Source organism: Adiantum capillus-veneris, chromosome 15 (genome assembly GCF_014529385.1).
Source record: "Adiantum capillus-veneris isolate H3 chromosome 15, ASM1452938v2, whole genome shotgun sequence".
Classification (NCBI taxonomy): Eukaryota; Viridiplantae; Streptophyta; class Polypodiopsida; order Polypodiales; family Pteridaceae; genus Adiantum; species Adiantum capillus-veneris.
Window position 1 is genome coordinate 118,961,257 of NC_140945.1, and position 15,675 is coordinate 118,976,931.

Consider the following 15,675-nt stretch of genomic DNA (forward strand, 5'->3'; position numbering starts at 1 on the left):
ATGATTCTTTTGGATGACCTTATGGTTTTACATGCACTAGGAACTAAGTGGGATCCTTCTTGATATTTTCTAGTGTGTTTGTGTAAAGAATGACGTATTTTGGGTACTTTTCCAACCAAATCCACCACCGGTTGGGATGTATTAGAGACGGATCAGCCTCTTGTTCTTTTACTAATCTCTCTTTGATCAATAGAAACTCAAATTTGATCGGTGGTTAGGGGAGAGAGTGTTGGTGACACTCTTCATTGATCATTTTGGGAGTGATCATGGTGACATTGAGGAAGTGGAGACCCTTCTCTTCCCACTATATGGCTTCTTTCCATATTTGATCTGACTTTTTGGGTGCCATTGTATTGAGCTAGTTTAACCAAACTACTCAAATGGGGCATGAACAAGGTGCTCGCTTCAGCTGTTGTGATCTTTAGCATTTGGATAGACTCACTGCTTTGCTCTGTCAAGCACTACACAAATTGTAGAGCTTCAAAATCTCCCATGGGCTGCTCTAAAGCTTCATCATCCTTGTCGATCTGCTTTCCTTTTCTGCAAATGTGGCTTTCAGAGAACTTTTCATGCTCATTATCTCTGCTTGGTAAGCTTGTTCCTTTTGCATAAAGCTAATTTCCAACCCTCTTCTCTGCATCTATTCAATCTTTAGTTCCATCTTGAGGTCTTTATTCCTTTTCTCCAGTGTTTGTTAAGCCAAATCTAAGCCTTTTAGTGTTAAGATGGTTGGATTGGCCTTGAGTTTTGCAACTAACTCATTCTAATCTTTCACTCAATCTTTTGCTTGAGCTACGTGCAAATTTTCTACCTCTAAGTGAGTGTGCAACCAGTGGGCATGACCATTTGTGTCCATAGATTTTTGTTGGTCTCTTGAAGCTTCTTCCCTTGATATTATGTGGCCGGTGTAAGATGTTCCACAATGGCAGCCATGGTCTGCATCTTTGATGTGTGTTTCTTCTCTTTCTCTTATAGGTCTTTGATTGTTGCATGTGATTGATCATGCATATTAATATACTCATACAATAGAGCATCTGTAATCTCAATCCTTGTAGCCCAATAATGTTTCTTGCTCTCTAGAGTGCAGATGCTTTGTTGTCAAGAGAAAAAATTAGTTTTCAAGAGGTCCACCATGGAGTGGATGTGCTTAGCAAAATCATCAAGAGTCTAGAGGAGCCATTCGATTGGAAGTAGATGTGATGGTCTTTTCTCAAAATTCTCTTTGATCAACTTTTCTTTCTCTCTTTTCTTCATCATCATCCAAGGTTGTTTCCCTTGGAGTCAGTACCCGCTAATCCTCTATCTTCTTCTTGTTGATTGAGTTCCATATCCAAAGATAACTCATCTTCTCGGGGATCTACTTGTATGGGGCATATAGCTGCTTTGTTTGTACTGCAATGTTCGTTAAGGGTGTTGTTTCCACTTCAAATGTTGTGGTTTTGAGATAGACCCTTGCTCCTTTATAGTGTTAGCAATTGTGGTTACCTGAGCTTGATTAGTGTGTTCTTTAGCTTGAGAGGTTGCCTATGCTCTTGTCTGTTCTTCAAGGCCATAGAGGCACTCGAGGCCCACCAAAGAGTCATCTGCATGTCTAAGCATCGGATTCTTAGTACAAAGCTTCCTAGGGTCAGGTTGCCAATATTCTTGAAAATCACATTACAACCCTCTTTTTGGCTCAAAAGCTTCTCGTTCTCTTTGTAGTCGCTCTACCCTCTGAGATGGTTCTTCAATGTAGATTGGTCGTGGCACTCAAGCTCTCTTGCTTTGTCTTTCCTCCACCTTTTGCTTGCCTTTCGCTACTCGTTTTGTCTCCTCTTCTGATTCTGATGGGAAAATTCTGCTTTTTTATTCTCTTGGTCATCCTCATCTGACTCTTGGGTTTCTTATTCTTTGGAGCTTTCCACTAGTTTCCTCTTTGACTCGATTCTAATGGGGTAGATTTTACTTCTTTCTCCTCTTGGTCTTCCTAATCCAACTCTTGGGTTTCTTCTTTTTTGGAGATTTCCACTAGTTTCCTCTTTGACCTACTGGTTGAAGAATTAGTAACTTCAACCTCTTCCACCTCGTCATCTTGATCACTCACTCCAGCAACTAACCATGCATTTTGGTCTAGTGCAGGTGGCAAGTTATCAATCATGCCCACAACATGATAAGCCATCCATGTAAGCATTTCATCGAGCCTGAATATATGATATACCCTTGCTTTTCTTGGTGTTCTGTTTTGGTCAATAGATTTTGGCTGCTTGGACTTCAGGGTGGTTGTAAATGTAAAGCCACCACATGGCTAGGAGTGGTATATCTTGGAGGCCTCTTGGCTACAAAATAAAAATGTTGGAGGTAGAGCCTCATAAGGTCTTCAACCAATTTGTGGATTATATCCCCAAAAGTCACAGTCGTTGAATTCCTGGTGAAGATGCCAGTGTGCTTCTTCTCATTAGACCTCATAAATTCGCCTATGGTTGGTAACTTTAAAGCTTCACCCATTATTTCCTTTGTGATGTTAACTTCTATGGCCTATCCGATGGGTTGGTAATCTAGGCATTGTAATCCTCTTGAATGGAGCTCAGAATCTCATAGGATCTCTGTAGGTCCATCCTGCATAGCTCCATATCATGATAAGCTAGCAATTGTAGTTGTCAATTCACTTCTTGTATAGCCGGATCCTTGGCCACATCCATTAGGAAGGGAATGGGGTATAGGAGGGCCTCTTTATTTGGCAGTTTAAGGAAATGCTTAAAGCTTAAGTGAAGTTTGACCGAGCCTAAAAGAGGGCCAAAAGGCCTATGCTGAGATTTTTAAAAATACCATTTTTATATTTTGTATTTTGAAAATAGGCTACTTTAACACAAAAGAGAAATGGGTAATTAAATTTTAAAATGTTTTTCCCCATCTCTCTCCTCTCTCTAACATATAAATAGTTCTCATTAAAAGAAGCACTTTTCAGTCCCCATGTCAAAAAAGTAAATTTTGCATATTCTCTCACTGCATTCTCTCTCTAAAACGTGAGCCAACTCTTTCTCTTTCCCCCCCTTTTCTCTCTTGTCACTTCCACCTCCCAATCATCAAGAGGACATCCTATGTTGCCTACATCTGACAAAAAGTGCAGATCCTCCAAGGCTGTAGATCTACTCTCTCTCTCTCTCTCACTCTCTTCCTTTATGTCTTTCTCTCTCTCTCTCTCTCTCTCTCTCTCTCTCTCTCTCTCTCTCTCTCTCTCTCTCTCTCTCTCTCTCTCTCTCTCTCTCTCTCTCTCTCCTCCCACTCCAGCTTCAGGTGAGAGCAATGGAGAACTCCATTACCTCTGTGTGCAGCTGCATTTCTCTCTCTAAAGACCTCATGATCAATATTTTGAATTCAAAAGAGATTGAGCTATACTCCCTCTCTTTCTTCCCTCCACAATATAATCCTTCTCTACTATCTCTGAGTACCTTCCACTTTTTCCCTCCATAGCCAGATTTTCCAGATAGCAGCAGTCAGCATTACACATTCTCTCACTATTTCTCTTGATTAGCTAACAAACATGTCATTCAATCACCCTCCATTGCAAGACATTACTAACAGGCCAAAATGATATCAATTAAACATTGATTTGGAGCAGGAGTATGCTATTGTGTGACTTGGCACATCAAATCCCAATGATGTAGATGAGCTACAATGCATTGAGTGCAAGGCAATGAACTTATGGGTTGATGGCCACATTTACCCAGGTGATCCAATGACTAATTCACCACTACCCTTTCGTAATGTCACTGAGCTTTTGCATTTTATTGGAGATGGAAGAGGCGGACTATCTGGCTACTGCTGGAGATTGAATTCAGTTGTTGTCAATGAAAGGGAAGCAAGTAAACATCTCTTGGCTGCCTATTCATCACTACAAGAGAATTTTGAAAAAGATCTACAGCAAGTTAGAGAGGAATCCAACAAGAAGATGAAGCAACTAAACAATGAGATGGCGAATCTCAATGAAAAAGTAGTACAACAAAAAAAAGAGTAGGAGCATCGACTAGACAATTATGTCAACTACAACACACTTCATGCAATATGTGTGGGTGAATTGATCATCTCACACACATTCCCCTCGGCTACCACATTTGTAAGCGCAAGAGACAAGCAATGTCCTTGCTATCCTCAAGTGGTGGAGCTCAAAAGAAACGTCTCCGTCAAACTAGGTAAGAATACTAATGCAAGATTTTGATTTCCTATATGTTTTACAGGTTGGTGTAACAGTAATTCAGTATGCAAAAACTTGCTCGAATGATGACGGGAATTGATCCCAATGCTCAAACAACCGGACGTTCTCTTCTGCAGCATATCATCAAGTAAAAGGAGTTGGTTGAGCTACTAGATGATCCATCCAACACTGGCATTACTAATACTTTGCGGCAAAAGTATTTCTGTGAGCTAAAGAACATTGTGTCGCCTCAAGAGATGATGGAGGTGTATGACAGCACAGGAATAAGTTTCAAGTCCTATAGCTTTGTATAAAAGTGTCACACTCGATCACCAAACAAAAGGTTTGTTTCAGTTTGTGCCAACGCCTTACAGTGTCAGAGATGCAAAAAAGTGCGCCAATAATGATATTGCAAGCTTGTTGGGTGGATTTCAGTATGTGAAGGATGACGTGCCATTAGAAGACAAAAAATTATTTCGCTACAATGAGCTCAACAATGTGTATGTTGACTTGTTAAAGCTCCAAGATTCAATGATAAGATTTTATGGGTTGACACAAGAAGAGTGTGATGGGAAAGTGATATTTGTTATGAAGTTTGATGAGTGCCAAGTTGTTAAAGGTCAATGGCTCAAAAGGGTAAGTCTTACGTTGATGAGCAGGGCCTTGGTGGGTGTCAATGTGGATCTAAATGGAAATGAGAAGGGAAACACTTTTTTAGGTGTTCAGTCAAAGAAAAATATTTGGTGGCTGGCAGCTTTTCATCTCCCACATGAGACACATGAGACTCTCAAATGGTATTTCAATCACACAACAATCGTTGATGTCATTTGACAGCAACAAGAAGGACAGAGATTGCATGTTTCAGGTCTTGGAACGTTCCAATTTGAGTGGCATTTGGCAAAAAACTTGAAAAAACTCAAGTGTATGTCAAGGTGCAAGCACGGTGCAATGACCCTCTTTCCATGCATTTATTGATGCTGCAGTAAAGTCTCAATGGGAACTGATGGCAAGGGTGCAAAGGCCAGCAAGTTGAAAGGTGATAAGGGTAAGGGAGGCAAAGTTACAGTCAACTTTGCAAAAGGTGTACCCACTACACAAGCAGTGGGTAAAGCACTACAACAATGGTTTCAAGATATCCTTAGTTGTGACTAGCAAGTACCCCCTTATAGAAACATGGATGATCCAAATTTGGATCCTATTCTTTCAATACCACTGATAAATGTGCATGTGTGCAACCTTCATGCCCGTCTACAAATTCTTGACAAGTTGCTTATTCTCCATATTAATTACGCTTGGAATATGGAGCCTGTAGAAAGAAGAGAAGAGTGTGTACGAGAACTAGAATATATTCTATCGAGTGTTGGTCTACATGGGGGTGCAGTTGAGCTATCAAAAGACAAGAAGGTGCTTGGAAGTACACAACATCTCGCCCTAATAAAGTTTGTATGGGTGGTAGTAAAGCTATACATTTGCTTTCAAACTATTCAGACTCCCAAAGTCCCAATGAGTTTTAACTGTGGAAAAAGGTGTGTGACATTACCACCTGCAAAGGTAATGAAGCAGCCCTAGTAATTAAGTGTGCTCGTGTGTGGCAGTCTACTGATGATATTTTTTATCTTCTCAAAAAGGCAAAGCTAACCGATGATGGGATGTCCACCCTAAAGTTTGTAATCAATAGTTTTACAGCACAAATGGTGGACGCTTGGGGGGAGACACACATAACACATTACATGGTGTGTTGAACATTTGATATTTTCAATCAAAATACATCTATATGCAAAACTAAAGTTTGTTTTTTTTTTTAGCACATTATTTTTGCACATAGTGCTTTTTTCCTCGACACTTATTGTTCATTAGGCATTTGGAGAAGCCAAGGAATGAAGTACTCACACTATCAAGCAAAAGCAGTGTATTTTAAAAATACACGACATGGAGGTGGAAGAAAAAGATCAATACCCTTCACGAGATGTTCAATTGGTTCTACATAGTTTTAGTAGGGAGAGAGAGAAAGAAGACAAGAGAACAAAGAAGTTTAAAATGTAGAATAGAAAAAGTGGTTAGCTTGAGGCGATCACAATCATATCATGCTTCGAGTGCAAAAGATCGATTCCGATGTTGGTTGGAGACAAGGCGGCGTGATGGCAGGTGTTAGGTGGATATTTAATTTCCTTTTGACACTAACCATTTCTATTGTAAACATGCATTGTCATGCAAAGTGATTTGTAAAGGCAACAATTATTAGTCCCATGGCTCAAGTTTCATCTATTTTGGAGTCTTTTTTAATTTTTAGTGAGTTTGTTGAGTTTTTAAAATTTTAAGTACTATATAAGTCAAAACTCACAACTTAAAGTTCATTTCTTGTTTGCACATTTTAGAAGATCCTCTCAAGCCCGAACGTACACGCACTCATATCTTGCACAACATGGATGATACACAAGAGCACACCGCCATGCACAACAATGACACCACTTCCACTGACAACACTGAAAATCCGCAACCAGCACGTCGTACAATATCCACCACTTCAAATCCACAGCCTCAACCACAAGAACTAGCTCCAAACACCTAACCACTCACCCAACCTTCAACTACAGAGGATCAAAACACCATGTGGTAGATTTTTGGTGATCTCCAGCCACTACAGCATGCGAATCACGCACCTCTGTCGGAGCTCGGACCATTTGCAAGTCTTAACAAACCTACACATGAAATAGGACTTGGAGCTCATGCAACGGTAGCAACTGAAGATCAAGCAACGGCAGCAATTGAAGATCAAGCAATGGCAACACATGAAGCTCAAGAAACCGAAACTACGCCACAAAAATCCCCCCCGCGAGTCAAAGAAAGGGTGATCAAAGTAATACCCGCTGATCCTGTTTCAATAGCATGAGATTCCAAGATGATGAAGAGAATGAAAGAGTTAGAAAAGAAAGGGGCAATAGATACAAAAGCACAGAAATTGCATGAAGAACAAAGAAGGCAGAGAGAGCAGGAAGAATGGCACAGAGCCGAGGCTGAGAGAGCTCACTTGGCTAATTTACAAGCATGAGCAAAGGCTGAGAAGAGAGCGGAAGAGGATAGGGCTCATGCTACCCAACAAGCAAAGGCTAGGAGCTCCAGACCTTTAAAAATTCCTCATAGATCAAAACAATGTGCGAAAAAGAAAAAGGACAAGCTCACACCTGAAGAGCAACAAGCCCAAGAAGAGAGGAGGAAAAAGTACAAAAATGACCCTCCTCAATGGGCCAAACAAGCAACTCCTCCACCATTGCCAACAGCACAGAAGAAAAGGTAATGGAAGCTTGGAACAATTGCTCTACGTGAGATCCGCAAATATCAAAAGAGCACGGAGCCAATAATACCAAAGGCAACTTTTTCTCGGGTGGTAAGAGAAATCATGGACAAGTATTCAGATTCAATTACACGTATCCAGCGTGCGGCTCTTTTGGCTTTACAAGATACCATTGAGGAAATTTTGGTGCAGTTGTTTTAAGATGGTGTATCTTGTATGGTGCATGCAAAGCGAGTTACATTAAAAATTCAGATCTAGCTCTAGCGCTCAATCTGAGGAATGAAGGGTGCCTCCATAAGAATTAGTTTCCCCATGTAACCTCTATTTATGAGATTTGTAATCTTTTGATATAATATAAACAACTCAATTTTCTCTGATTCGGTGTAACTCTAATAGTTAATTGTGTACTTTCTATTGTTGAAGTATTTGAATTAATCAAGTAGTTAGATTTCACCTTCTCGACCATCCAAGCACCCTTCTGATGTGGGACGCCTATCGATGAATATTTTGTGAAAGGGAGCCATTTTGGGTGCGTACGAAAGCCGTGGGACGACCAAAAGCCACGGTGATGACCAGCGACGCGGAACGGGCCAAAAAAATACCATGTGCACTACAGCTCGCATCGTCAAAATTGCACCATGCGCACCGTGGCACATAGGGAATTTTTCTGACCCGTTCCGCGTCGCTGGTCATCGACGTGGCTTTTGGTCATCCCACGGCCTCCGTACGCACCCGAAATGGCTTCGTTTCGCAAAATATTCACCTGTAGGCGTCCCACGTGAGACGCGTGCTTGGATGGTCGAGGTGTGAACGCGTTGAAGAAAAAGATTTATTGGCCAATATGTGCAACAACAAAAAAAAGTACATGAAGTGACAAACAAAATGCAGAAGACAAAATTATTGTATATTGCTCTGGATATTAAATCATGGCTGGTTGGTTTTCTTGTAAATTACATCTTTTGGTTTAGGACGAATGGCCGACTTGACACCAAAAGTTTTGACAATATCCTCTGGGTTTGTCACCCCTTGACCTAGGCTTAAGGCACAGTGGGAGAGGACTGACCCAGGGTGCTTTCCTGTAAAGGCATACAATGCGGCCTCTCGATCCACCAAGATACACTTGTGAGCATTAAGGGTAAGGGAATCTTTAGCAATGATGGCACTTAATGCCTTGCACTTGAGCAGCTCCACACAACCATGCTTGGAGAACTCTGTGTGTGCAACTTGAAGAACGGATGGCCAAGGTAGTGCCACAAGGAGCTATCTCTACCCATAGGATTGTTGCGTGAACCTCCAGCAACTTATCAACATGGTATGCGGTCTGCAAAACATTTTAAACAACTTCAACATTTGCTATAGGATACAATTTACTATCGATAAAGTTAAAAAGTGGCTACCTCAATTTTCTCATCCATCTCTTGAAGAGTTTTTCTTATAAGGTCGATGCTAGAGCGATCTTCTCCATCCCTAATGATTAGCGATTTGTGTGGAAGAAAAGCACTTTCCGAGATGCTTTCTCATAAGAAGAGGAACATGATTTGGTTTCCATAAGTGTATTTGCCACGGTTTGTACCAAATTCTGTTCGTTTTCACTAGGGAGGAATGAGAAGCTTGGTGAAAGACCTTGGTCTTCAAAGTCAATTTGAAAGTTGACCTTCTCTTGCTTTTTACTGGAATCTTTCATGCCCGCATAGATAGCGAGCACTGAGAGCGACTCATCTTCTCTGAGTCCTAGTGTCTTTGCAATGTCATCAAGGAACAAGAAGTGACGACCATCCACCACCACTGCATGCAAAGTGAGAATTTGGAGGTCAGGAGCTTCCTCCAGCACTTCGTCTCCCTCTATCATCCCATCTTCCTCCCTAGTGGAGTTGGGATCTTGCAGGAGGACAAGTGCCATAGATGCTTCAACCTGCTCATCAACCTCTTCAATAAATTCATTTGATTCCTCCACAATGGTTACAGGAGGTTTCTGGTTGACTGTTTCCTTTGATTTTCCCTTCTCCATGCCCTCAAGCACAAGCAATACCAGAACCATGTCCCAAGAGTTGATTTGGGTGCCTATGCACCCCATGCCCAAGTCTATGAGGTCATCCTCATCCTCTCTCTTGTAGTCCCACTCAGTAAGCCCTTTTATAAACCTCAACAAGCGATAGCAAAAGTTTTTGTCGTCTGCATAGAGGTGTTTGAGAAAATCCACTAGCGACCACGCCATGTTGGATCCCTCAAAAACTATTGCATATTCTTCCATGTGCTCCATCATGTAGTCAAGAAAGCTCTGGAATCCCTCTACATGAAGGTTAGTAGTGGCATGCATGTCGATCGTCAGTCCTATCTTTTGTAATTGTGTGAGAAGTGCATCAAAAGATGTTGCCATGGGTGTGTTCGCGAAGAAGATGGGAAGAGAGTTGAAAGCTTGTGTTTTGTGAATGTGAGAAATGAAGTTTAAAACCTACAAAGTGACTTTTATACTCAATGTCACTTTTTTAAAGCACTTAAAATTAACATCAAATTAACTTAAAACTATAATTATAAACAAAATCACACGACAAGCATTGAAAGACACCAACATTGAAAGTCTTCACGCTAGAAACTAAAAAACTTGCATATTTCAAACTTAATCTTGAACAAATTAAAAATGAAACAAAGATTCAAAATGCCATATGTCATAATGGGAGCAAAATCGTTTCAGTTACCACAGAAAACCAATGTTTTCACACAGAATTCTCTTCTCTTTTCTGGAACGAACAACCTATTTATTGGTTAAAAAACATATTGATTGGGCAAGGTATATCTAATATTAAGATACTCACAAAGATGACTAGGATTCCAGTCATTATTCACCAAGATGTCGCGCACTACATTATCGTGGAGGCAAATTTGCGGATCGATTGATTTTCTAGGAGCAACATCAAAGTCTAATGCCTCCCATCCTCCCTTCGTCAACTTCCATCTTCTTTAGGGAAAGAAAATTGACAAGCTCTGCTTCGCAATATGGTATCTGCACACCACATTCTCAGCAACTACAGAGCACTTGATTGTATCTCCTTGGTGGTTGACCACCTTAGTCTCCATCCAATTGCAAGGAAACTATTGATCACACTTCCCCCTTTGCAAGTCCACATTGTTGGTGTCCTGTGAACACTCTGCAATCAAAAGATAAACATGAACACATGAAGGGATATAAACCAAGTTAGGGAAGCTTTATGGGAACCATAGGTGCACTTCATTACTTACTGAATACACATCCGCCTTGATTCTCCTTTTGGTTGCTGTGATCAAGGCACTATCAAACTTAGGACTCCATACTCTGCAAGGTTGGGGGGTGAACCATAGAAAGATTACCATACCCAGTTTGCCTAGGCGTTACATAAGTATGGTTATAAAAAAAATGTCATGTGAGACAAGCTCAACAAATGGACGACCAGCATAGAGCAGCTTGCCAAGGTCAATGTGGATGGCCTCAAAAGTTCTTGTGAAGGACTCTATTGGCTCCCACTCTACAAAATCGAATGGCAATACATCTGCAAACATGAACAAGCAATGAAAGCCTTATAGACATCAAAGCAATATATACAGCAGAAATACAAAATATACAATCTAAAAACTTGACAGAGGAGTGAAATTACAGTTTGCAGGAAACCTCGATGGAGCCATTGTTGTCTCTAGCTTCAGTTGTGAAGCAACATACATATGTTGCACCTTTTCAAGACGCTTTCCGTCATGGGTTTGCTTGAAATCCATGATCCTTCCCTTCCAATGGTGTGCTCGAGAAGCCATGTGTCTCCTTGAGGTCTTGCGTGCACCTCTTGAGCTGGGTTGCATTGTCACCCACATCAATCGTTTGAACTCCATCGTCACCCAACATCCATTGTCGTCTTGTACATTGCTGCATGAAATGGAGTCAATGACACTCCTAGGTCGTCGAGTACCTGATGATGCCATGGAGAATAGTAGCACAACCTGCAGAAAAACACTTATGATTAGAGATTGCACATCCATGTTCTCAGTTGTATAGAGCAAGATTCTTGATGGTACATCAGATGAAGGATGCCACTTATTACTGCTATATTGCTCCACCTGCTTGTTGGCTTAATAGGGAAGATAATGTTGCAAAGCTTGAGAGGAAAGTATATCCTCTCTAGAGAGAACAATGGAGAAGGAGCAGGAAACTTGTTGAGGAAAGAAAGAGGGATGATCTAGCAGAAGGATATGCTGCAGATCTTCAGCTTTAGGTAGAGGTGTTTAGTGAGGGTCATGGAGAAATGGAGAACTTCAGCTTGAGGAGAATGCAGTAAGCTTGAGGAGGGAAAGGAGGTTCAAACTCCTGCTACAGAGATTTTGGGAGGGAAAATTGAAAGGAAGGAAAGAGAAGCAACTCTTGCAAGGTGAATTGAAGATATGTGAGAGATAGTACAGTAGAGAGAGAGGGAGGGAATGATCAGCACGTTTTTGGAGGGACCCCTTTTTAGGAGAAAGGGGGGGAGAAATTGACAGCCACTAGAGAGAGAAAGTATTGGTTTTTACTCAACTATTTTTTAAAAAGTTCATTTTTTTTATTTTATAAGAGATTTTCTCTTTGTATTTTATAAAAGAGCACAAGTTTGACCACTTACTTTTAGGACTTGCCATATCTACCATTTTAGTCCACATGGCATCCACCCATTTGTCCCTTCCATAATCTCCTTTTTAATCCCATGGCAAATAAAGAGACCCCCTTAGACCCCATTCCCTTCCTAACGATAGATTTCTTTGGACAAGAGCTGAAGTTTCACTACCTTGTTATTTGCACTCTTGAATCTTCCCTCGAAGATCGTGACATGGTGCTCTTCTAGCTTGGCCTCAGAAATGTAGCCTTTATTGGCCACCTTGATGGATCTATCTTCTAATTGATCGATAAGCAGGGACCTCTTGGAGCCTCTGCTTTAATGGATTCTACTTTTGGGCAAGCCCTAGTGATGTTTGTGTTGAACCAGTAAGTTGCCAACATAGTTTTGGCGGTAGGTACACTTTAGAGCAGAAATATTCATGCAACTCCTCATGTGAAGCTTGAAAGCCAATTTCAGCTCTAGTGCTTAAAGACTATTTCTTAAGCCAAGTAAACATGATGCAACACAAAAATGCCAACATTGGCCAAAATGTTGCAAGTCAGATAATAATCGCGCTTATTATCAAGGGGTAGCTTCAGGCATCATGCATGGGTCAAGGGTATTATGAATAGGCATTGAATGGATTTTGGAAGAATTTGGATCACTCCAAAATGAGTTGCTTTTTGGGTCTGAAAGTGGCTAAGTGTAAGAGAGTATTCATGGGATGTCCAAATTTTCTCAACCTTGGTGGGTGGGCTTGTAATAACATGGGGAAGCAATTTGAATCAACCTTTTGTGGAGTTGGGCCATTTCTAGGCAAGGAGATATTAATCGCGCTTATTATTTCCCTTGCTTTTTTTGCAACTTCTTGGCATTTTGACTTTACACACTTGTTGACCATGTTGTGATAAAGCCTTGAAAGTGATTATGGTAAATTTGGGATTTCCCAAGTGCCCCTTGGGCCCAATTTTGAAAGTGAGAAGCCCTAGAGGCATTTTTTGGCTAAGTGTAAAAGTGAAAATGATTTTTTATGGTTTTAGTGTATGAATGGGCTCTTAATGGCAAGAGGAATCAAGGTGTAATGGAACTTTGGAAAAAATTTGGTCACTGTGGGCCCCAAGATAATAATGGCGCTTATAATCTACCTATGCAAGTTTCATCCAAAAGTTAACTTTTTGGGCACTTTCTGTGAAGTCAGAACTTGATTCCGACATTGGTGTAATGGAAATGGCCTATGAACTTTGAGAATAGTGAAATTAAGAGAATTAGAGTGAGCATTTTTGTGAGATTACTTTGAGAACATGGAGGGTGAACTTAATTGATGGTAGCAATATAAACATAGTACTTACTTAACTTGGCATGAACAATACTTTTGCAAGAGAGAGAGTAGTAGAGAACATGACAATAGTTGAGGACCGGATTTACTTGGAGCCAATCCCCCCTCCAAAAGGAGTTTGTATTATAGATTCTCCCATCAAGAGAGACTTGTTACAATACAATCTTTCTGTTCCTTGTGACCTTGGTGATGCTATGAAGATGGAAAGTTTCATGCATCATGAGCTTAACATAAACTTTGCAAAAAGTATTAACTATCCCAAGCCTCGGTTCCAAGGCCTCTAACACCTTCGAAGGTGGAGAGAGCTAGCGGGGAATGAGGGTAGGGAAAAGGAAGAAGAATCGTCCATAGAAGAAAGAAATAGTTCCTCACTTATCATCACTCTTCTTGCTTAGCATAGCATAATAGCATAGTAATGAAGATGAAGAAGATGGTAAGCTTAAGAATTGAAGCATGGCTCTTGGTTGGATTTTCATTCCATAGCCAAGAGTGTTGGTGTAGGCTCTCCACTTCTCAACAAGCTTGGAGAAGGAGATGGAGCTCTTGCATTTTGCACTCCACACAATGAGAGAATGTGTGTGTGTGTGGGAGAGTATACCCCCCCTTTCATGCTTGGTCCACCTCTCTCTCTCTCTCTTATTATTTTATTATTTCATTTGGACATGTGTCCTCTTTTTTCTCTTTGAGAGAAAGAACTTAATTATTTATTTTTATGTATTTAAATTCTCATTGGACCCCTTTAAAACCTATCCAATAGCATTAAAACACATTATGAGGGTCACATGTGGAGGATCATTTGAATTTGTGTCTTTTATGCTTATTAAGTCATTTGGTTGAATTGAATACTTCAAGGACGTAGTCAATCAAGCATGGAAACGTTCATGCCTCTTGAGAGTTATCTTTGAGTTGAATACTCCAAAACTTTAGTCATTTAAGCATGTGAGAAACGCCTCAAGCTTTTGGGTAAGGTCATAGTATCTTTTTGTTAATTTAACATAATACTTTTGATGGCCCGTAGGATTTTTGCCCGTCGCTTGCCTCAATCGAGCCTTGGGAAACTTAAGTAAGATCCAATCATTTTCTTTGAATGTTGAGGCCCTTCTGTGCTTGTTAGCAGAGCAGCTTTTTGCCTTTCTTGAGAGATGGATATACTCTCGACCCAATCTTTTTCTTTTGAATGTTGAGGCCCTTCTATACTTGTCAGCAACAGCTTTTTGTCTTTGTTGAGAATTGGATATAGCCTCCTTAACCTTTTGAAAAGATTCTTGTAGGTCATGGCTATACTTATCAGCAGCGAAGATCTTCCCATGTACTTTAAGTAGCAAGGGACTTTTAGGTCTTCCCTCTATGATCTCAAAAGGTGCTTTTCCTATAGTAGTATGGACAGTATTATTTTACGCATAGTAGGATGGGTAGTATTATTGTATGCATACTCTACAAGGGGTAAGTACTTCTCCCATTGTCATCGTTGATCTACTTTTGTAACATAAGTCTTTAGTAGATCGAGTATCGTAAGATTGGCTATCTCACTTTGGCCATCCATTTGTGGGTGATAGACCGAAGAGAGGTTCAATCTTGTACCTAGATTTTCAAAGAGACCTTTCTAGAAAGTACTGGTCATTCTAGGATCTCTATCTGACACGATGGATGTTGGTAATCCATGGTGTTTGAAAATCTAAATGATGGTTGCCATTTGGTGTGCCTTAATACTTTTTGACAGGAATAAAGTGTACTTGCTTGCTAAACCTGTCAACTATTGTCCATATTCTCGTATTCCCATGGATAGACTGGGGTAATCCAAAGATAAAATCCATGGATATACTCTCCCATGGTGAATAAGGGATGGGCAATGGCTGGAGTAATCCAGGTTTCTTCCCTCTATTATATTTAGTCTTTTGGCATACTACACATTTTGAAACATACTCTTGTATGTCCACTTTCATGGTAGGCCAATAGAAATATGTCTCTACTCCTTGAAGAGTAGGTTGAATGCCTCTATGCCACGCATAGGGGGAGGAGCATGGGATTTATACATGACTTTCTCACAAAGGGAGTGGGTAACACATAGCCTATTTCCATGGAGAAGATAACCATCATGCAAGGTGAATGGTTCCTCTTTCTTTCCCAAAGCAAGGGCTGGAATTATGTTTTAAAGTCAGGATCAATAGCATACTCATCTATCATAGAAGATAGATCATTGTGAGTTGCTATAGACACAGCATTAACTTTTGGTCGGCGTGATAGTGCATTGGCCACTTGATTGTGCTTACCAGCAACGTGAGGAGCA